General features: G+C 41.6%; 1 protein-coding gene and 1 long non-coding RNA gene across 5 annotated transcripts in view; one reads left to right on the forward strand and one right to left on the reverse strand.

Moving 5' to 3' along the window:
• Positions 1–22,744, forward strand: part of LOC143788096 (uncharacterized) — a 93,171-nt gene extending 70,427 nt beyond the window's left edge. For both annotated transcript variants that reach the window (XR_013218554.1, XR_013218553.1), the window contains exons 2-3: positions 18,268–18,344; positions 22,633–22,744. This is a non-coding gene — a long non-coding RNA (uncharacterized LOC143788096). The remainder of the gene's footprint in view (positions 1–18,267; positions 18,345–22,632) is intronic.
• PDE4B (phosphodiesterase 4B) overlaps positions 1–22,829 on the reverse strand; it is a 469,036-nt gene that overhangs the window by 170,665 nt on the left and 275,542 nt on the right. The window lies entirely within an intron of this gene.

Here is a 22,829-nt window from a genome sequence, read left to right on the forward strand (position 1 = left end):
AAGGGCTCAATGGATCACTGAAATCAATCTTAAACACATGGGATAATTAGTTTTCCAGGTGATTCTAATTAAAGGAAAACTACTTAAAAATGATGTTCCACATTATTAAGCAGGTCACAGTTTTCAAGTAACATGGGAAAGAAAAAGGATCACTCAGCAGCTGAAAAGCATCAAATAGTGCAATGCCTTGGTGAAGGGATGAAAACATTAGAAATTTCCTAAAAACTTAAGCGTGATCATCGTACTGTTAAAAGGTTTGTGGCTGTATCTGAGCACAGATGTGTTTGTGCTGATAAAGGCATAATGAGGAAGATTTCTGCCCAGGCAAGTTCATCGGATTAAGAGAGCAGCTGCTAAAAAGCCATTACAAAGCAGCAAACAGATATTTGAAGCTGCTGGTTCCTCTGGATTCCTTCGAACCTCAAGGTGTAGGCTCCTTCAAAGGCTTGCTTTGGTGCGTAAATCTACTATTCGGCCACCCTTAAACAGTGTTCACAAGCAGAAATGGTTGCATTGGGCCCACACATACATGAAGACTAATTTCCAAACATTCTTGTTTACTGATAAGTGTTGAGCAACCCTGGATGGTCCAGATGGATGGAGTAGTGGATGGTTGGTGGATGGCCACCATGTCCCAACAAGGCTGCAACAACAGCAAGGGGGTGGAGGAGTCATGTTTTGGGCCGGAATCATAGAGAAACAACTGGTAGGGCCCTTTAAGGTTCCTGAAGGTGTGAAAATGACCTCTGCAAAGTATATAGAGTTTCTGACTGACAACTTTCCTCCATGGTATAAAAAGCAGAAATGTGCCTTCAGGAGCAAAATCATCTTCATGCTGACAATGCACCATCTCATGCTGCAAAGAATCCCTCTGAATCATTGGCTGCTATGGGCATAAAAGGAGATAAACGCATGGTATGGTCACCATCTTCCCCTGTCCTCAACCCTATAGAGAACCTTTGGAGTATCATAAAGCAAAAGATCTATGAGGGTGGGAGGCCGTTCACATCAAAACAGCAGCTTTGGGAGGCTATTCTGGCTTCATGCAAAGAAATACAAGCAGAAACTCTCCAAAAACTCACAAGTTCAATGGATGCAAGAATTTTGAAGGTGATATCAAAGTAGGGTTCCTATGTTAACATGTAACTTGGCCTGTTAGGATGTTTTGGAGTTAAATAGCTTTTTTTGTTCAGTGAATGTGACCTCCTTATTCTGCAAATTCCACAAATGAGCATTTTCAGTTCTTTAAAACATATCAAATGTTTAGAAATTCTACTATGCCTAATAATTTGGAAGAGTGCATTTTAAGGTTTTATTCATTTTGGAGATTATACTATTATCATTGGGAGGTTTCTTCAATAAAATTCGATGCATACTCTAACGGGTGATTACTTTTATTAGACTGACTGTCATTTGCACCAACCATTTAGGAAAATCAGAGAAAAATGTCATTTGCATAATAATTTGGAACATAGCGTAGAAACAACAAAACCCCTCACTATTGCCCTGATCCACTCCCGCCTGGACTACTGCAACGCTCTATTAATTGGCCTCCCCCTCACTCGACTTTTCCCTCTCCAGTCTATCCTTAATGCAGCAGCCAGGGTTGTCTATCTAGCTAATCGTTACTCAGATGCATCCGCTCTTCGCCAGTCATTACACTGGCTGCCCATTCATTACAGGATACAATTCAAAGTACTTGTTCTCACCCACAAAGCTCTTCACAGTGTGGCACCCCCTTACATCTCCTCCCTCATTTCTGTCTATGGCCTAACCGACCTCTGTGCTCTACAAATGACTTTCGACTAACCTCTGCACTAATCCGTACCTCCCACTCCCGACTCCAAGACTTCTCCCGTGCTGCGCCAATACTCTGGAATGCTCTACCCCAAGAAATTAGGACCATCCACAATTTGCATAGTTTTAGGCGCTCCCTCAAAACACATTTGTTCAGAGCGGCCTATCATGTTCCCTAATCAGTTATTTTATGTTTGTGTAGCTCATTCGCTACTTCCATCTATCCCCCACTCCCTGAAGATGGCTGGACCATCATTGTAAATACATCATTGTAAATACACACCTGTACTTCGTATCTCCCCACCTCATTGTAGATTGTAAGCTCTCACGAGCAGGGGCGGCTTATTGTGCTTTAATTATTGTATTGTTAACATTGTTACTTATGACTGTTGTGTTTGAAGCTGTTAAACTGTAAAGCGCTGTGGAATATGTTGTCGCTATATAAATAAAGATTATTATTTATTATTATTATTATCGGGCAGCACGGTGGCGCAGTGGTTAGCACAGCAGCCTTGCAGCGCTGGAGTCCTGGGTTCAAGCCCCACCCTGGACAACATCTGCAAAGAGTTTGTATGTTCTCTCCGTGTTTGCGTGGGTTTCCTCCAGGTTCTCCGGTTTCCTCCCACATTCCAAAGACATACTGATAGGGAATTTAGATTGTGAGCCCCATTGGGGACAGCGATGATAATGTGTGCAAACTGTAAAGCGCTGCGGAATATGTTAGCGCTATATAAAAATAAAAGATTATTATTTATTATTATTATTTGCACTGATAGATAATCATATGAACGATGTGATCATAACTCACGACAAGCAAAAATGTTAATACAAGTGTTTATATAGGATGAGAATGAAATGGTTGAATTGTAACATTGAACGTTATGAACCGTGTTCACGCAGACAATCTGAAGGGTAAGTGTGTTCAACTTTCAAATCTCATAAATTATACTATTTATTTTGATGTCATGAATTCATAAAGTATTGTGCAAACATTTCCGTTGATAATGTACAAAGAAAATGTATTTGAATAACTGATAAAATGTTTGATAATCATTTTCACAGTTGTATATGAACAGTAGTATGTTCGATAATAGCAATGAACAATATGACATGAATATGTCCTCGTTCCAATGCTCCAACTGATCCTTAATAATTGGCTTGAAACACAATCAACCAATCACTGAAAGCCATAATGATTTAGGACTTGAATTTTCATGCCTCCTTTTTGCCGGTCTAATCATTGAATGAATAAACAATCACTATTTCGCTGGCGGACATAGACTGGAAAGGACCCCTGTGCAGGAACAACATATGGGCCCTTTGCAGTGGAATAGCTCATCATAATGCACAATTCCACCCGCCTTTGATGTGGAAATAGGCATCCTAACCTCTTGGGTCCCTGTGCGGCTGCACAGTTTGCACCAATAATATGTCCACCCCTGCTCCATTTACATCATACAGTTTTAAGAAAGATGAATGAGAACAAGCATTTTGGACTCATCGTTCTGTTGCTCAAAACATTCACATTACACGATTATTGTGTGAGTGATGGGTCATCAACATAAGAATTTTCATGACTCAGCTGTCGGGTGACCCAGGACCAAGGGCTCCTTCCCTGTCCCTACCACTAGTGGGTGCCCTAGCTCGCCCTATTCCCCACGATACTTCTGAAGGTGTAGATGCCAGGGCCGCCACCCTTGCCTTATCTCCTGAGTTAGCCCTCCGTCTGTTCTCTTTCCCCACCCAGGGAAGAGGGGCACTACTGTGCTCCACAGTACACCAACCCAACAAACAATGCTACACAAACAAGGTGGTAACTGAAAATACCAGGCATACAAAAATTCACTCACATATAACAGAGGAATGCATCGGGGAGTGGAGGACAGGGGAAAAAAACAAATTAGAGGAGGAAAGGGAATTACCACTACCACACTTACAAACCAAACAACAGTCACAGATAACTCCTCCAAAACTCCTCATATGAACACCTCTCCTCCTAAGCCATGCAGCAAAGGCTAGCTCTGACCTGGCTGTGAATCAGGACCCAGGCTATAAAGGGGATGGGAATGGCTAACTGAGCTCAGCTGAGAGCTCAGAGTTTCCAACATGGCCAACTAACCCCTGTTCTACCAAAATAAATAAACACCATTACAAAGAATAAGTGGTGCTTCTTCTCAGCGCAGGATTAGGAGCAATCAGATGCTGTGGTCTTCTGGCTCCTCTCTGTTGCTGTAACCTCGTGACAAGAATCTGACGGACTATCGGCCACTGGAAATGCGTTTTAACTCTGTGGCTCTTGTTCAACTGGAGTCAACCCTGATTATTACATGTGGTTTTTAAGTTTCTTGAAAGTGACATACTGTATGTACATTTGTGGCAATAATGATTTTAAAAGGCTTGTGGGTCAGTGGAAAAGAAATACACACATGCCAAATGTCAAGACAAAAGTCTTCTCACTTGAGACCCTAAAGGGGTTGTTTTATCGTTTGTCTTAAGAAGTGGACTACTCTTTTGCCTTCTGGCTTCGTTTTTGCCAAAGGTGGGTGTAGGGGGTAATGCGTTCCTGATGAATCAGACAGTTCAGACCAGCGGCATGGTTGTGCCAGTGGCCTAAATTGACCGCAGCTCTCCCATGCTGTAAGCAGATGCACAAAGGAGGTATGGAAGCCAGCCAGATCCAGCATTCTGGCCACTTTCAGATCAACATTTGTAAGATTTGTAGCCCAGAGTTTGGAAACGCTGCGCTCCTTGCCTAGGAGACTACTCCCTGCAGAAACACCTCAAGCAGTAGACAAACAAAAAAAATTAAAATTCTTTAAAATTCTTGACAATTAAAGGATTTTTAGAGGTGAAATGCAAAGTTGTTTGATCTTGCAAACCCTTTATAATTTTATCCATTTAAGAAATAAGACAAACCCTTTAATTAAAATGTACGGCAGATGTGAAGTTCAGTATAAGAGCACTTCTTAATCACATCATACCTCGGCGTGTATCTAGGTCATGTAACTTGTTGTCAAAATAACTTTGTTCCTGTTAACTTCATAATAACATTGTATTAAACATGTGAATATGGCCTTCTACAGGAACACAAAGCTGCCAGATATGCATATTACACATGTGATCCTCTGTATCCTTGACTGCTGACATTTCTCATGTTGTTCATCATTAGTATCTATGGAATTGATAAAATATTACAGCAATAGTGCAGCACAGTCATCATACACTTCAGCATGTTTCTCAGCACATGTAATGACATTGGCACGTACACAATATTACATGTGACTCTACTATTGGATTATTTTAGCTTCTAGTAAGGGTTCTTGTTTTATCTTGCAAAGCTCATTTCTTTCTCCAGCACTCACCCAACACTATATATGCCAGGCAGTGCCCAATACAGACAGCTGGGTCACTGAAGTCATTTACTGCCTATTGTTCGGAGGAAGCTCATCATATAGTAGTTTCTAGGCTTGTAACAATGGTCCACTCACCCCTATCCAACAGATGGGAATTGGTTGGCAAAGCTTAGAGGCAAATGTGTGGAAGATTGTGGTCTTTTGTGGACATTCTTTAAAGTGTTGGCACCGCACATGCTTTTATCTTTTTATCTTTCTGCTATAGGAGGTAAAGTGAGGAAATAGTATATATAGTTAGATACTTTTATATCTATGTTTACTGAGAATAATGTTTTCAGCGATTAACATAGAGGGCAGCGATCTTGTGGCATTAACGGCCAGTAAACTCACCCATAAACGTACAACTGTTAGGCCATCAGTTTATTTTCCTGCACCCCACAGCTGAGCATGCTTGAGTTTTCTATGTGGAGACAATAATGCCTCTTCCAGAGATCATGTACGCTAGGCACAAAGGATCTGGCATGTTATAATCCAATATCTGTGTTCCTTGTTCCCGTCAACATGTAACATGGAGGAAAGTTGGGACATCCCCATACTCATTAGTCAGCTGTTGGCCGAACCATCGTTTGTCTGACAGTGATAATACTAATGCATCTTCACACGGCCCGGTCTAAAGGCCTCCATTCACACGCAAGATGGCAAAACTCATTGATCTTAATCCAGGCAAATGGTATCTATACCTACGCTACTGGTGAAGATTCCAAGATATCGGGAAGTTCCTTATAAAAGTTTTATTTAACAGGTACTTAAAGTCAACGCATTTCGAAGTCACACAAGAAAAAAACCTAATTGATTAGTGGTTAGGTCTTGCCCTGAGGAAGAGGTCCTGTGTGACTTTGAAACGCATTGACTTTAAAAACCTGTATAAATAAAACTTTGATAAAGAACTTCCCAATATCTTGGAATCTTCAGCAGCAGCGCAGATATAGACACCATTTACGTGGATCAAGCTTTTCTCCGGTCTTCTGACCCGTGTCCTGCTGCAGCTGTCTCATGCGTTTAATATGTTGCAATTGCGAAATACTCTCCTATTGTTATTACACTCCTGTTAGCAGTTAAAACCCTATTTTGCACTGGTTTTGCTCCCCAGTATTTCCACTAGTATTTAAACCCATTGATGACAGATGACATTGGGGGAGAACGATTGGGGAGTAGTTAGAATTGCTTTGCCGAAACCTTTTCCTTTCAGGGAAGACAAGCTAATGTCTAACAGCGGCTTTCTCCTCTGTCCTCTTTGAAAATACATGAACGGTTGGCTGAGCCGAGCATCTCCATCAGCCAAATGACCATTCAGCCGACAGCTATCTTATGTGTATCAGTAAATGTGGCCTAATATATTAGGGTCAACAGTGTTCCTTACATTCCTATTATATTAGGGTAGCTGTAGGTTTCTCTTGTTTTTTTTTTAGAAGGAGAACATGATGCTAGTGCAGGATAGTGCTCTCTGATGAGTCAGACGTAATCTACATTGGGACGCTCTGATAGGAGTTGGCTGCTCAAGCTGTTTGTGTGATTGTGTAAAATTCCGTTTCAGAAGCAGTCCACCCAAATCTACAGCCGGCACGCTCCCAAATTCATGACACATTGCACCGTACATGAAAAGAATGAGGTCACATGAAATCAGCAGGTGGCTCATCCTACAAGACAACTCTATGGGATGGGACGGGAGGTCATGACCACTGTGAGGAACCATACATCGAAGGCTCCCAGCTGCTGCACTTATTCAGCCTCACATAGAAAAACTAAAGGAAAAATGCAATGGGCTATAATTATATGGTGTTATTACAGCACAGGATTTAATATTAGTATTGGTATCATGCAGCACTTGACTTCGATATCAGAACATGGGCAACATCCATACAGAATCTCGTGTGGGTCATGATAAACATTAATCAGGAACTGAAGGCTGACGAAGACAATGGTGATTTCTCTGTTAGCTAGGACCCCTTTATGAAAGCGTGGGGAAGGTGCCCTCTATTTAGTATAATGCTTGATTTTAGCTATTGCTTCACCATAATGACTCAACGGTAGAAATGAATCTTCAAGCCAAACCTAGCACCAATTTCATATGAACACAGTCTCTGTAGTGCCATGACATTGCTCTGCATTGGTGCTGTGTGCACAGATGAAGTAAATGCTCATGGCTATTGAATTCCTTGAGGTGCAGTTGCCTAAATCTTAAATAGTGGTGGAAAGAAAGGAGTCAAGTCCAGTTCTGCATTCCCTTCCACAGTCCCCACTGTTTCCCTGATTCTGTACTAGGTCTTTCATTGCTGATTGCTCTGTAATTGTCATGGCTAAAGAAGCTATAAGGGTCCCACATAGAAGCCCCTGTAGACCCAAGGTGAAGCCGCCTCCTTATAGTAGGAAAGTCTTTCAAATGGAGTTTTCAATCCAGCTAATTTTCTAATTAACCATTTAAAAGATGCTGCGACTGTCTCGGCCAGCTGGAGGGCCTATGGATAGCACTAGGTAGGACCCTGCCATGCATCCAGAACAACTTATATCAAGGTATTCATGGTATATCTGGAGCAGAATACTATTTATGTACTATAAATAGCAACTAGAGATCCGACAACTGCAGAATGCTGATGGTTTCCAGGCAGATTTATACATGATGAAGATACATTACAAAGAGGCTGGATCTAATGTTTACAAACAATAGAGCCAATGTTAATCTGGGGTTCAGCGTTTAGTAAAATTGTTTTTATGAGCAGCTGCCAACGTCTTTCACTCACAGCTGAAGCAAAACACTCGAGCTAATTCTTACAAGGATTTTGCAATACAGGAAAAGTTATGTAAGCGAGATCGAGCTCCATCGCTATCAGGCAAAACACAGCTAAACGGAATTAGAGGAAGAGGGAAATCCCTGCATGTCGCTCAGTAGCAAACACATAGAATAGGATTGTAACCTGCCAGGAAACAAGGAGGCATCTGTGTTCACTGGGGGGAATGAGTCAAGCGGAGATACGTAATATGGCCGCACTACAGGAGGTAACTCGTACTCAGGAGACGTATTCCTACAGGCTGAATGCAGGGGATAACAGATGTGCTGCAGACACACATTCACTTTCATTAGCAACGTGTTAGCAAGACAATTATTACCAGATTTAAAGGAACAGTTCAGCAGGAGCGTAGGCCAAAACTTAAAGGGACTCTGTCACCTCATTTTTCATATATAAGCTGCGGCCACCACCATTAGGGGCTTATCTACAGCATTCTGTAATGCTGTAGATAAGCCCCCAATGTAACCTGAAAGATAAGAAAAACAAGTTATATTATACTCACCCAGGGGCGGTCCCGGTGCGATCCAGTCCAATGGGCGTCACGGTCTGGGTCTGGCGCCTCCCATCTTCATACAATCTCATCATCCTCTTTGCTTCCTGTCGCGGCTCCTGCGCAGGCGTACTGATTTGCCCTGTTGAGGGCAGCGTAAAGTACTGCAGTGCGCAGGCGCTGAACCTCTCTGACCTTTCCCGACGCCTGCGCACTGCAGTACTTGCCCTGCCCTCAACAGGACAAATCAGTACGCCTGCGCAGGAGCCACGACAGGAAGCAAAGAAGAGGACGTCATCGTAAGAAGATGGGAGGACCTGCGACGCCCATCGGACTGGACCGCAGCGGGACCGCTCCTGGGTGAGTATAATCTAACTTGTTCTTCTTATCTTTCATGTTACATCGGGGGGCTTATCTACAGCATTACAGAATGCTGTAGATAAGCCGCTGATGGCGGTGGCCACAGCTTATAGGCAAAAAATGGGGTGACAGATTCCCTTTAATATACCTAGGCCCAAAGCAGAATTTGTATTAAAGGGGATGTCCAGCTTTAGACTATAACTCTGCAGTCACTATATGAGACGTGTTAGGCTATGTGCACATGATGCGGATTTTGCTGCAGACCCACAGCGTTTCCGCAGCTGGGGGTCTGCAGCAGTTTCCCATGAGTTTACATTACAATGTAAACCTATGGGAAACAGAAAACGCTGTGCACATGCTGCAGAAAAAAACACGCGGAAACGCAGCGGTTTACATTCCGCAGCATGTCACTTTCTGCGGATTCCGCAGCGGTTTTACACCCGCTCCAATAGAAAACCGCAGGTGTAAAACCGCAGTGAAATCCGCACAAAAAAATGAGGTAAATCCGCGGTAAATCGGCGATAAATCTGCAGCAAAAACGCATTTTTGCCCTGCAGATTTATCAAATCTCCTGCGGAAAAATCCGCAGAGGACCATTCTACGTGTGCACATACCCTAAATCCTCACATTGTGCGCAGCAAGGATTCTCTGATGCCGTGTCAGTACCCACTGTGTCAGGATCTACAATAATGTCTGTAATGTGCTATGGAATATGATGGTGTTATATAAATGAGTAAATTAAATAAAAACATTTTCAATCATGAATTTCCCTTACATGTTGAATAAAAAAAAAATACTATAGTTTTTTATGGTATTTCCCCAGCCACATGTGCTGTAGTATATCCTTTCATGGCATATTCATGTGCTGTATTATATCCTTTCATGGCATATTCATGTGCTGTATTATATCCTTTCATGGCATATTCATGTGCTGTATTATATCCTTTCATGGCATATTCATGTGGTATATTATATTGTATTCTGTGTGTTTTCTGATTTCTGCATTCTATTATTTCAGCTTCTATATCAATTCCCTCCTCAGTATTGTGCATCCTTCATTCCCAGGCGCATTAACCTGATCTAATACTATAGGAATGGCAGATATTTTATCAGCAGTCGTGGCTTTTAATAAAATGATTGCAAGGAAATAATTCTTTTGATTTGCAGTTGATGCGATTTGTAAGGTCTCTTATGTCTGATATATTCACTATTCACATCGCTGTAATTAGCCAGTTTCCATCTTTTTTGCAAGTCACTGATGCTTTGCTGCTTTATCTTGATAGCAGCATTCTCTATACAGATTCTGCTAGAGCTACGCAATATTATGCAATGAGCCATGGTATAGGGGCACGATCACGCTGCCGTCACCACTTGTCGCCTCTTCTAAATGTTCTACTTTCAGATTACTGTAACCTTATCAGTTGTGATTTTATTTTTTTGTATTTTTATGTGGGCACTGTGCTCTGTATACTGAATGGCATCATTATGTAGACATTGTATAGTAGTACTATATGTGAGAAATGTATATTGTATTTATAGCTGTACCATATATGTCACCGAATTGCAGACTTTCAGAATTAAGTGGGCAATGTAAGGTACTTGTGTATTGTATGACATTTTTGTATCTCAGCTACAGTGGGGCAAAAAAGTATTTAGTCAGTCAGCAATAGTGCAAGTTCCACCACTTAAAAAGATGAGAGGCGTCTGTAATTTACATCATAGGTAGACCTCAACTATGGGAGACAAACTGAGAAAAAAAATTCCAGAAAATCACATTGTCTGTTTTTTTATCATTTTATTTGCATATTATGGTGTAAAATAAGTATTTGGTCAGAAACAAAATTTCATCTCAATACTTTGCTGAGGGGTTATGGAAGCCCAGGTTGCTCTGATAGCAGCCTTCATCTCATCTGCATTGTTGGGTCTGGCGTCTCTCATCTTCCTCTTGACAATACTCCATAGATTCTCTATGGGGTTAAGGTCAGGCGAGTTTGCTGCCAATCAAGCCCAGTGATACTGTTGTTTTTACACCAGGTATTGTTACTTTTGGCAGTGTGGACAGGGGCCAAGTCCTGCTGGAGAATGAAATTTCCATCTCCAAAAAGCTTGTCAGCAGAGGGAAACATAAAGTGCTCTAAAATGTTCTGGTAGATGGCTGCGCTGACTTTGGTCTTGATAAAACACAGTGGACCTACACCAGCAGATGACATGGCTCACCAAACCGTCACTGATTGTGGAGACTTCACACTAGACCTCCAGCAGCTTCGATTGTGGCCTCTCCACTCTTCCTCCAGACTCTGGGACCTTGATTTCCAAATGAAATGCAAAATTTACTTTCATCTGAAAACAACACCTTGGACCACTGACAACAGTCCAGTTCTTTTTCTCCTTGGCCCAGGTAAGATGCTTCTGGCGTTGTCTATTGGTCATGAGTGGCTGACACAAGGAATGAGACACTTGTAGCCCATGTCCTGGATACCTCGGTGTGTGGTGGCTCTTGAAGCAATGACTCCAGCAGCAGTCCACGCCGTGAATCTCCCCCAGAATTTTTGAATGGCCTTTTCTTAAAGGGAACCTGTCACCCCCCCCAGGTGTTTGTAACTAAAAGAGCCACCTTGAGCTGCACTAATGCTGCATTCTGACAAGGTGGCTCTTTTAGTTCGGGGCCCTGGCACTGCTGCAATAATCACTTTTGAAATTTGTCCCTCATACCGTGAAATCGCCAGGGGGCAGGTCTTCCCCCCTGATCCAGACGCCTCACAGCTGTCACTCATGGCCTCTGCACGCCGCCTCCATCCTTCATTAGCGTTCCCGGTGCCTGCGCTGTTATTTTTTTTTTGGGGCATGCGCAGTTGCGCTGCCCTTCGAACTTGCAGCGCAGGTGCCGGGGACGCTAATGAAGGAAGAGGCGGCACCCGGCGCGCAGAGGCCATGAGTGATGGCTGTGAGGCGTCTGGATTAGGGAGGAAAGACCTGCCCCCCTGGCGATTTAACGGTATGAGGGACAAATTTCAAAAGCGATTATTGCAGCAGTGCTAGGGACCCGAACTAAAAGATCCACCTTGTCAGAATGCAGCATTAGTGCTGCACAAGGTGGCTCTGTTAGTTACAAACGCCTGGGGGGGGTGACAGGTTCCCTTTAACAATTCTTTCAAGGCTCTGGTTATCCCGGTTGCTTGTGCACCCCTTTCTGCCACATTTTTTCCTTCCACTCAATTTTCCACTAATGTGCTTGGCTATAACACTCTGTGAACAGCCGGCTTCTTTAGCAATTACCTTTTGTGGCTTACCCTCCTTTTGGAGTGTGTCAATGACTGCCTTCTGGACATCTGTCAAGTCAGCAGTCTTCCCCATGATTGTGGAGCTACTGAAATAGACTAAGGGACCTTTATAAACACTTAGGAAGCCTTTACAGGTGTTTTTTGTTAATTATTATAATTTACTGAGATAATGACTTTTGGGTTTTCATTGGCTGTAAGCCATAATCATCAACATTAACAGAAATAAACACGTGAAATAGATCACTCTGTGTGTAATGACTATATAATATAGGAGTTTCACTTTTTGCATTGAAGAACTTAAATAAATTAACTTTTTGATGATATTCTAATTTTGTGAGAAGCACCTGTATATGTGCCCTCCATGCAGCGTGTATTGCCGCCCGCGCACGGACATGACGAGTGTTTGCGCCACAATACACTTCACTCCAAGGACACACATCCAATTGAAGTTTGTGCTGGTGTCGGCAGGCCTTTCACCCTCATGGGCCCGGTATGTGACTTTGAATCAATATGCAAATAAGATTCAAGAGCTAGTGTAGATCTGAAGCCTCAGTCAGTCCAGCTGTATTCCCCACCCAGTGCTGCCTCCTCCTTTAGGGTATGTGCGCACGCTGCGTAAAGGTGTGCTGATTTTTCCGCACTGATTTTGGTAAATCCGCACTGCGGAATTACCGCGGATTTACCGACGTTTTTCTGCGTTTTTTGTGTGGATTCCACCTGCGGTTTTACACCTGCAGATTCCTATTGAGGAGCATGTGTAAACCGCTGCGAAATCCGCACAAAGAATTGACATGCTGCGGAATGTAAACCGCTGCGTTTCCGCTCTTTTTTTCCGCAGCATGTGCACTGAGGATTTTGTTTTCCATAGGTTTACAAGTACTGTAAACTCATGGAAAACTGCTGCGAATCCGCAGTGGCCAATCCGCTGCGGATCCGCAGCAAAATCCGCAGCGTGTGCATATACCCTTAGAATGAATAGATCTGGAGTGACAGAGGCTTCAGATCTACACTAGCTCTGGAGTCTTATCTGAAAATCAATTGAAAAGCTGATTTATTAGTAATGGAGAAACAGACTGGACATGAAAAGGTATTCCTGGTTTTGTCTGTGAAAGAGCTACATGAGCATATAAATAGTTGTGGGGGGGGGGTAAAATCCTGCTGACAGATTCCCTTTAAGGCACCATTATGTGGACACTGTATGTCAGTATTATACAGGTGCTGTATGGTACGGTTATGAATTTTCTATATCACATTTATGTAGGCACTGTATGGAGGTATTATATGGTTGTTGTACTACACTGTTTTGTTGCTGTCACTGTTCCTTAGATTGTATGTCATTTCAGACTCTACCCTAGTCTTCTGCATGCTGAGAGTTATAGTTCCACCATTGAAGAGCAGTAACCCTGCCTTCTGTCGGTGTAGGTGGCATACCCTCTTCTGCTATTTTAATCTCTTCATTCTGTCTTTACTTTTCTTCAATACGAAGTGTCTGATCTTAAATTCCTTATGTAAAATGCATATTATTTCTGGCAGCGCAGAGTTCAGCTGAAGTTTTCTTGTCTGTTAACACTTTCAGAAATTATTTAATTAGCTCCAAACCTACAGAAAAGTCTGAGCCTTGAATGTCTTCATCACAACGTAATAAATAATTCTTCCAGAGCAGCGTTCCCAAAAAACATCCACCTGTCATCTTCGGTGCTCTCTTACATTAGCTGCATTCTGTTTATAGAGCATCCCCCACCCAAAATCCAAAGAATCCAAGAAACTACTAAAAAAAAAATCTAATTTAGCATTTATTTTTTAAAGGTAAATGCTCTTTAAATATTTAGAGTCAGGTGTAGGGGGGCAATGAATGACTTTTATGATGGGGAAGATGGAGAAACAAAATCCGACATCTCCCAGTATAAATGAACCCTGGTCTATGAATCAGCTTCCCTCCCCTTTGTATCATCTGTGTAGATTTACTAGACTCGCAGGCCTGATCTGAAACCTCCTAATGACGTCAATAGGGCAGAGAAATTAGGACGCAGCGAGGCAGCTGCAGTGCACCCAGTCCGCTGAGGGTCTCTTCCGCTCTCACAGGGTGACATGCGAGACAGATACCATCAATCAAACCCACCCTGCAAAAATCCACAGCTCCTGTTCATCATTCTACAGCCTGAGCTTCAATTTACCTCTATGCGGCTTATGAACACAATTAAAATCTTGCATAACCTGATTTACGTCAAGGTTGTGTTCTTCGCTCAGATCCCCGATGCTGCAGAGGTGTCGCTCTGTTAACAAAATATTGCCGTCTATATTACTATGTTCTTAAAGTCATGTTACCCAGACAGTGGCTGCCAATATGGGGGGCTTGGGTTCTATGTTAGAGCTCAGATCCAATAAAGGGGAAATGCCTGCAGTACCACATACAGCCTGTGCACAAGTGTGGTGCCATTTCCAGAACAAACCAGACATGCTTTTCTAACCGTGAACAAGTCGTAGGTCCAGGAGAGTCAGAAATTTTCTGTTTTAAACTGGCGATTTGCACAGGTAGAATTTGCCATGGTTTCCAGTATCCAACATGCGCAGGAGATCTATATGCTGCAGAATTTTTTCAGAAAGTTGACCTGATGTGTGGATGATTGTAATCCTCACAATATCAATTTCTGCTGCAGAAAGAAAGGATTTATTTCTGGATTTTCCTAATTGACTTTAGTAAGGTTTTCTGGTTTATGATACTGATAAACTGTTTTTAGGATAGGTTATGAATATCAGATTTTTGGGGGCCTATCAACCGTCACCCCCGCATTCAGCTCCAGAGGTGCTTGGGTGTAAAGGGTGTATGGATCCAAACAGGATAGCGCCGTACACTGCGTCGTGGTTGATGTAAGGTACTGCAGCTCAGAACACATTTTCTTCAATAGGAGCTGAGCTGCGGTACCAGAAGACGGCTAATACCCAGTGTATGGAGCAGTGATATTATGACTTTGAAAAATATTCAGAATTGAGAGTCCTCAGAGGTTGATACCTTTTAATGGCTAACTGAAAAGATGGTAACAAATTGCAAGCTTTCAACACTACTCAGGTGTCTTCATCAGGCATAGACTAATATAAAATCTGAAGAAATTTGTATTATTTCTTTCTGTGCTGTGTTGTGTATAAATATTCTTCAGATTTTGTATTAGTCTATGCCTGATGAAGAGACCTGAGTAGTGTTGAAAGCTTGCAATTTGTTACCATCTTTTCAGTTAGCCATTAAAAGGTATCAACCACTGAGAACTCTAAATATTTTTCTATCTACTGGCTTACACAGTACAAAGATATATATCGTAGCTTTCCTGTATTATTCTGACTTTGTACACTCTTTACAGTTGGGATCAGAAACCACTGACTAGTGAGTGTGTCTGGGGTCCCATCTGATTTTGATGACCCATCCTAAACAAAGGTCAATAATATCAAAAGTCTGAATCCTAGTGTTGTGGTTTATGCTGTGGATTTCCTGTGGATCTATATAAAACCTGTAGGTGAGGATAGCATATAAGGTATAAAGAAAGCAGTATACTTACCTTTCTTCCCTTTTGCTGCTACTATGCCAAAGCTTACCTGGTTCCCGCCAGTCTCCGTTCTTCAGGCTCCATAGATGACACAGGCTGAGCAGTCACATATGTTGACACATCATTGCTGGAGCCAGAAGAAAATAGAAGAGTGGGCTACTAGCGAAGCACTGGCCTGGGAGCAGCAAACAATTTGTAAGGTGAGTATATTGTGTTTCTTTTATTTTAGTAAATCAAATTTTTGAATGCATATTGGTAAATCCAGAGCATAAACACACAATTTGGTGTGGACTTGCGTTGTGGATTTCCCTGCAGAGTTTTGGCATTTTGCTACAGACAATCATCTGAACTTACCTTGAGGCTAGGTTCACACAAGCATATAAAAATAGTGGGGGTTTTCTATCCAGAAAAAAAATGGATGATTTTTCATCTATATTGTCGTGACATTCATTTTTCTACATCAGTAGTTAGTGGAATTTACAAGACCATATTCTGTTAAAGATTTCCACTGTATCCATATAGCTGGGATGATATACAGCCGATTTCTTTGGGATCACAAAGTTCGGCTAATTTGCAGCAAAATTCTCTCGTGTTTCATGTGGAATTTGCTGAGGTCTTGCCACAGATATCATCACTCACAGCATTAGAAAGGGAGAAATACGTAAAAACTTCCGCAGAATGAATTGAAGCATGTAAACTACTAACACTGATCTAAAAAGCCATCCACAACCTGTCCCCTCCCTATATCTCTGAACTAATCTTCCCTCACGTAATCTTCGATCCTCCCAAGACCTCCTACTCTCCTCCACACTTATTCGTTCCTCACACAACCGCCTCCAAGATTTCTCCCGAATATCCCCCGTCCTCTGGAATTCCACGCCTCAACACGTCCGATTATCCACCACCCTCGGATCCTTCAGATGGAACCTGAAAACCCATCTCTTCAGGAAAGCCTACAGCCTGCAATAACCATTCTGCCGCCTCACCACCACCCAAGCTGCCGCCTCTCCACCACCCAACCTGCTGCCTCACCAACCACCCGAGCTGCCGCCCCACCACCTGAGCTTCCGCCTCACTACCACCTGAGCTGCCACCTCACCACTACAAGAGCTACCGCCTCACTACCACCCGAGCTGCCGCCTCACCACCTGAGCTGCCGCCTCACCACCACCTGAGCTGCCGCCTCACCACCACCAGAGCTGCCGCCTCACCACCACCAGAGCTGCCGCCTCACCACCACCAGAGCTGCCGCCTCACCACCACCAGAGCTGCCGCCTCACCACCAGAGCTGCCGCCTCACCACCACCAGAGCTGCCGCGACCCCGACCTTCTGTCTCTTCTCCATTACCCCATAGAATGTAAGTCCGCAAGGACAGGGTCCTCTCCCCTCTGTACCAGTCTGTCATTGTAAATTTGTTTACGGTAAACGATATCTATAACTCTGTACATAACCCCCTTCTCATGTTCAGCACCATGGAATTAATGGTGCTATATAAATAATAATAATAATGTAAATATTTATGCTTACATTTTCTGCAGCTTGTAGATGCGATTTCTTTGTTTCTCATCTACTTACTGGAGCTCATACCGTATTTCGTTGCAGAGTTTCTAGTATGAAATCTGCAGCTGATGTGCGAGTATATACCATAAGGTTTTACGTGATCTCAAAAAAGGGCAGATCCTGGTTTGATGCACACATGGGGCGTATTAAACTCCCAGTATTTTAGATGTGCATTTTATGAAATCTAATCCACACACTGTGTAAATTGAGTGGCCTTGTGGAATTAATATCTGCAAGGTGTAAATGTTGGTTGAAGATGACACTGCAGATTTCCCCCATTCTACAGTGGTTTTTGCAGCTGATGACAATTTCAGGCATTAAATCCTGTTTGCACATACCCTAAAACAGGGTGATACAGCATTTTACTAATACTCCATAGCACCACAGACAGGAGCTGAAAATGAAAAAATACATGAAGACTTTCCATAATGTGATATGGAGTAAGTTCAGGAGCCCTGGAGTCAGGTCAGGATTTGTACTGAAGGAAGAGTAAATCCATTGTAACTCCGTTCAGTTAGGCATCTTGGATTTAGCATCCTCTTACATGTTGCTAATAGAAATAAACAGATGTCATTATTGTGGCCTGCAGCCGGGACCCCCATCACTGTGATCCATTGTTATCCGTGAGAGGACCACCATTGTGGTCTTCCTCAGAGGAGCTTTAAAGGAGTTGAGCAAGGGCTTTCTCTGAGCTGACGCCAGCCATTTGTTTGCTTGATTTCACCAAACAGACGTCACATTCACACAATGTACACAGCGAGTAGGCACACAATACACAGAGGAATCCCTAAACGCCTCTTTCAGAAGCGCTCTCGGGCGCCGAGGGAGGGGACAGGTGACATTAGCTACTCTTGGGATTTTTCCATTATTGACAGTAAAGAACAAACCTGGGAACCCTTGGGCTTTCTCTCTGAGATTCTGGGGTTCCTGGTCAATAATTCTGAATCTTCTCTCTTCAATATCTTAGGTTAAAATAAAGGAACTTTATAACAGTACTATTCCTATAATCGAACATCCAATAATCCAGACATTTCCTTTTGCAGGTAAACCAAAGAAAGAGGGCAGAAGACTCGGTCATAATGTATTATTGTCAGGAAGAGATGGAGGAGGAGCAGAAGAGGTAAATGCCTCCGAGGAGTCCACCTGTAGCGCAATGAGCTTTCAGAATCCAGTTAAGTAGACACTGCATGTAGCTATTACTGTTAGCACTGATGAAGGAGTTAGAAGTAGAACAACTCTGAAACGCGTTGTCAACAAAAGTCCCTCCTTTCTAATCTCCTGGTCAGGAAAAGCAACTACAGCCAATATAGAATCACCCAGAAACATAACCAAGCAGAGGTGAGATATAAAAAATGCCTTTATTATATTTGATTGGCAGCAATAAAATACAATATATTATAACAATTGTGCGCACAACAGGACAAACAATATATATATTTTATAATTAAAATCAATATGAAAATAATACAGGCTGACCCAATAATATACTTAAAATATAAGGTTCATATAACCCCCAAAAAGGTAAAGATGATAAAACAAAAAGAGATCAAAAAAGTATATGTAGGATATAGAATTAGTATACGTATATGTAATTACACATATACATACATATGTAGGCTCATATATTAAACACTTTAAAACGTGAAAAAAAAAAAAAATATTTTCCTGACGAAGGACTAAGATCCGAAACGCGCGTCGGGATGCGCCTTCACGGGACCTGGCTGACCCTTTTATACAGGTATATACTTTTCCTCCCCTGCTTGTCTTCTTATATAGTGCACATGGTAATTAGCAGCGGCACTTCGGTTGTATCCGGATTACAGTGCTGCTCCTCACACTCAGTGCTATATAATCTAGGCACTTGTGGTACTGTGCTGCTAAATATCTCCTAATAATTTCTTTCATAATTTTTTTCATAACAGTCACACTTGCTTTGCTCATATATTTTTTGTGGAAGTTTTTTACATAGCTATTTGCACACCTTGCACATTGCACTTTTTTTGTATTTATTGCACATAAAACTGTGAGGATCATTATATGGGCTGCAAATGCTTTAGAGTATATAATTTTGATATACATTCAGTTTCTGCACTTTATAGTGTATCTTTTACACATATATTATGAGGTGGTAATATTGCTTTTAAATATAAATTTTGCACAAAAATATATATATTTTTTTCACGTTTTAAAGTGTTTAATATATGAGCCTACATATGTATGTATATGTGTAATTACATATACGTATACTAATTCTATATCCTACATATACTTTTTTGATCTCTTTTTGTTTTATCATCTTTACCTTTTTGGGGGTTATATGAACCTTATATTTTAAGTATATTATTGGGTCAGCCTGTATTATTTTCATATTGATTTTAATTATAAAATATATATATTGTTTGTCCTGTTGTGCGCACAATTGTTATAATATATTGTATTTTATTGCTGCCAATCAAATATAATAAAGGCATTTTTTATATTTCACCTCTGCTTGGTTATGTTTCTGGGTGATTCTATATTGGCTGTGGTTGCTTTTCCTGGTTAGTGGTTTTTCCACACCTTCTCCACAGGGCACTAGTCACTGGTAGAATAGATATATATATATATTATATCACTCATATAATGGGATTAATTTCGTAGGTTTATTCTATTGATTATTGGTATACAGTGATTGGTGTATCTGTGGTTGCGTTAATCTCCTGGTCACCCTGATTCCCCTGGACCCGACGGTGCCCACAAACACTGCCTTTTCCCTCAAGTTACAGTTTACACGGCACTGTTATCTGGAAGCTATATGGCTATGTTTTTTGGCTACTATGTGATTCTGTTTTATGGAAAACTGTACCTAACATTTATACTTTGGACACTGTATGATTCTTTTACTTGTACACGGTATGGATTGTTAATTTGGACAGTGTATGACTCTGAAGAGGTGTGAAACATAATGTCCTTATTACAAACACTGACTAATGCTGTTTTTGGGCACTTGTGTGGTACTGTCACCTGGACACTGCATGGAGTTATGTGGGCACTGTATGGTGCTTTCTTTTGCATACTGTACGGCATTGTTATTTGAACACTGTATAACATTATCACTTGAAAACGGTAAGGATTTATTTGTGCACTTGTAGGGCAATTTAATATGGACAGTGTATGGTACTGTTATTTGGACATGCAGGTTGTAATCACCGCAAAGCTCTAACATAGAGTCTATAAAACATAAATTTTTATTATAATAACCTTAAAAAATCTAAAAGTGAAAAAACACCAACACCAATACATCAGTATTGGTGTTTTTTCACTTTTAGATTTTTTAAGGTTATTATAATAAAAAGTGATGTTTTATAGACTCTATGTTAGAGCTTTGCGGTGATTATAAGAAGTATTCTCTAACAATTTATCCTGTTACAAACTTGGACATGCAGGTTCTCACAAAATTAGAATATCATCAAAAAGTGAATTCATTTCAGTTCTTCAATACAAAAAGTGAAACTCCTATATTATATAGAGTCATTACAAAGAGAGTGATCTATTTCAAATGTTTATTTCTGTTAATGTTGATGATTATGGCTTACAGCCAATGAAAACCCAAAAGACATTATCTCAGTAAATTAGAATGATTAAAAAAAAATATGCAAAGGTTTCGTAAGAGTTTAAAAAGGTCCCTTAGTGTGTTTCAGTAGGCACCACAATCATGGGGAAGACTGCTGACTTGACAGATGTCCAGAAGGCAGTCATTGACACACCACAAGGAGGGTAAGCCACAAAAAGTAATTGCTAGACATGCCGGCTGTTCACAGAGTGCTGTATCCAAGCATAGTAATGGAAAGTTGACTGGAAGGAAAAAAAGTGTGGTAAAAAAAAGGTGCACAAGCAACCAGGATTACCGCAGCAGAAAGGATTGTTAAGAATAGGCCATTTGAAAATTTGGGGAAATTCACAAGTAGTGGTCTGCTTCTGGAGTCATTGCTTCAAGAGCCACCACACAAAGACATATCCAGGACATGGACTACACGTGTCACAGTCCTTTGTCAAGCCACTCATGACCCATCAACAACGCTAGAAGCGTCTTATCTGGGCCAAGGAGAAATAGAACTGGTCCACTCAGTGGTCCAAGGTGTTGTTTTCAGATGAAAGTAAATTTTGCATTTCATTTGGAAATCAAGGTCCCAGAGTCTGGAGGAAGAGTGGAGAGGCCACAATCCAAGCTGCTGGAGGTCTAGTGTGAAGTCTCCACAATCAGTGATGGTTTGGAAAGCCATGTCATCTGCTGGTGTAGGTCCACTGTGTTATCAAGACCAAAGTCAGCGCAGCCGTACCAGGACATTTTAGAGCACTTCATGCTTCCCTCTGCCGACAAGCTTTTTGGAGATGGAAATTTAATTCTCCAACAGGACTTGGCACCTGTCCACACTGCCATAAGTACCAATACCTGGTTTACAAACAACAGTATCACTGTGCTTGATTGGCAGCAAACTCGCCTGACCTTAACCCCATAGAGAATCTATGGAGTATTGTCAAGAGTAAGATGAGACACCAGACCCAACAATGCAGACGAGCTGAAGGCTGCTATCAAAGCAACCTGGGCTTCCATAACCCCTCAGCAGTGCCACAGGCTGATCGCCTCCATGCCACGCAGCATAGATGAGGTAAGTCTACGTTCACATTAGCGTTCGGCGCCGCAGCGTCGGGCGCCGCAGCGTCGCCGCATGCGTCATGCACCCCTATATTTAACATGGGGGCGCATGGACGTGCGTTGTGCTGCGTTTTGCGGCGCATGGCCGCAAGCGTTGGGCGCAGAGAACGCAACAAGTTGCATTTTTTTTGCGTCCAACTTTCGGCCAAAAAGGACGCATGCGTCGCAAAACGCAGCGTTTTAGCGTGCGTTTTGCTGCGTTTTTGTGTGCGTTGTGCGTTGCGTCACCGACGCTGCGGCGCACAACGCAAATGTGAACGTAGCCTAATTGATGCAAAAGGTGCCCTGACCAAGTATTGAGTGCATTTACTGAACATACATTTCCGTAGGCCAAAATTTCTAATTTTAAAATCATTTTTCAAGCTGGTGTTATAAAATATTCTAATTTACTGAGATAATGACTTTTGGGTTTTCATTGCCTGCAAGCCATAATCATCAACATTAACAGAAATAAACACTTGAAATAGATCAGTTTGTAGTGACTCTATATAATATGAGTTTCGCTTTTTGTATTGAAGAACTGAAATAAATTAACTTTTTGATGATATTCTAATTTTGTGAGAAGCATCTGTTATATTGAGCTGTAATTTAGGCACTATTTTATTGTGTTACTGCTTTTGAAAAATGTATTATATTAATTCATTAATTATTATTATATATACCTTATGTTTGATTTGTAGACTTTTTCATGTTGCTCTTATATTTTCCACAGCCCTACTTAGACCTTGATCCAGCCTGGTTTGTTTCAGATTTTCTCTGGCTGTTACTATGATTGTTTAATCGGCTTTACATACAAGCAGAACAATGCACAGGAACTATATCAGCAGCAGTGGAAGTATTTTCTTCATATTATATCATTTTCATTATTAGAAATGTATTTTGATGGATGCCCATTTAATGACAAGTGTC

This window comes from Ranitomeya variabilis, chromosome 8, assembly GCF_051348905.1.
Source record: "Ranitomeya variabilis isolate aRanVar5 chromosome 8, aRanVar5.hap1, whole genome shotgun sequence".
NCBI classification, from domain to species: Eukaryota; Metazoa; Chordata; class Amphibia; order Anura; family Dendrobatidae; genus Ranitomeya; species Ranitomeya variabilis.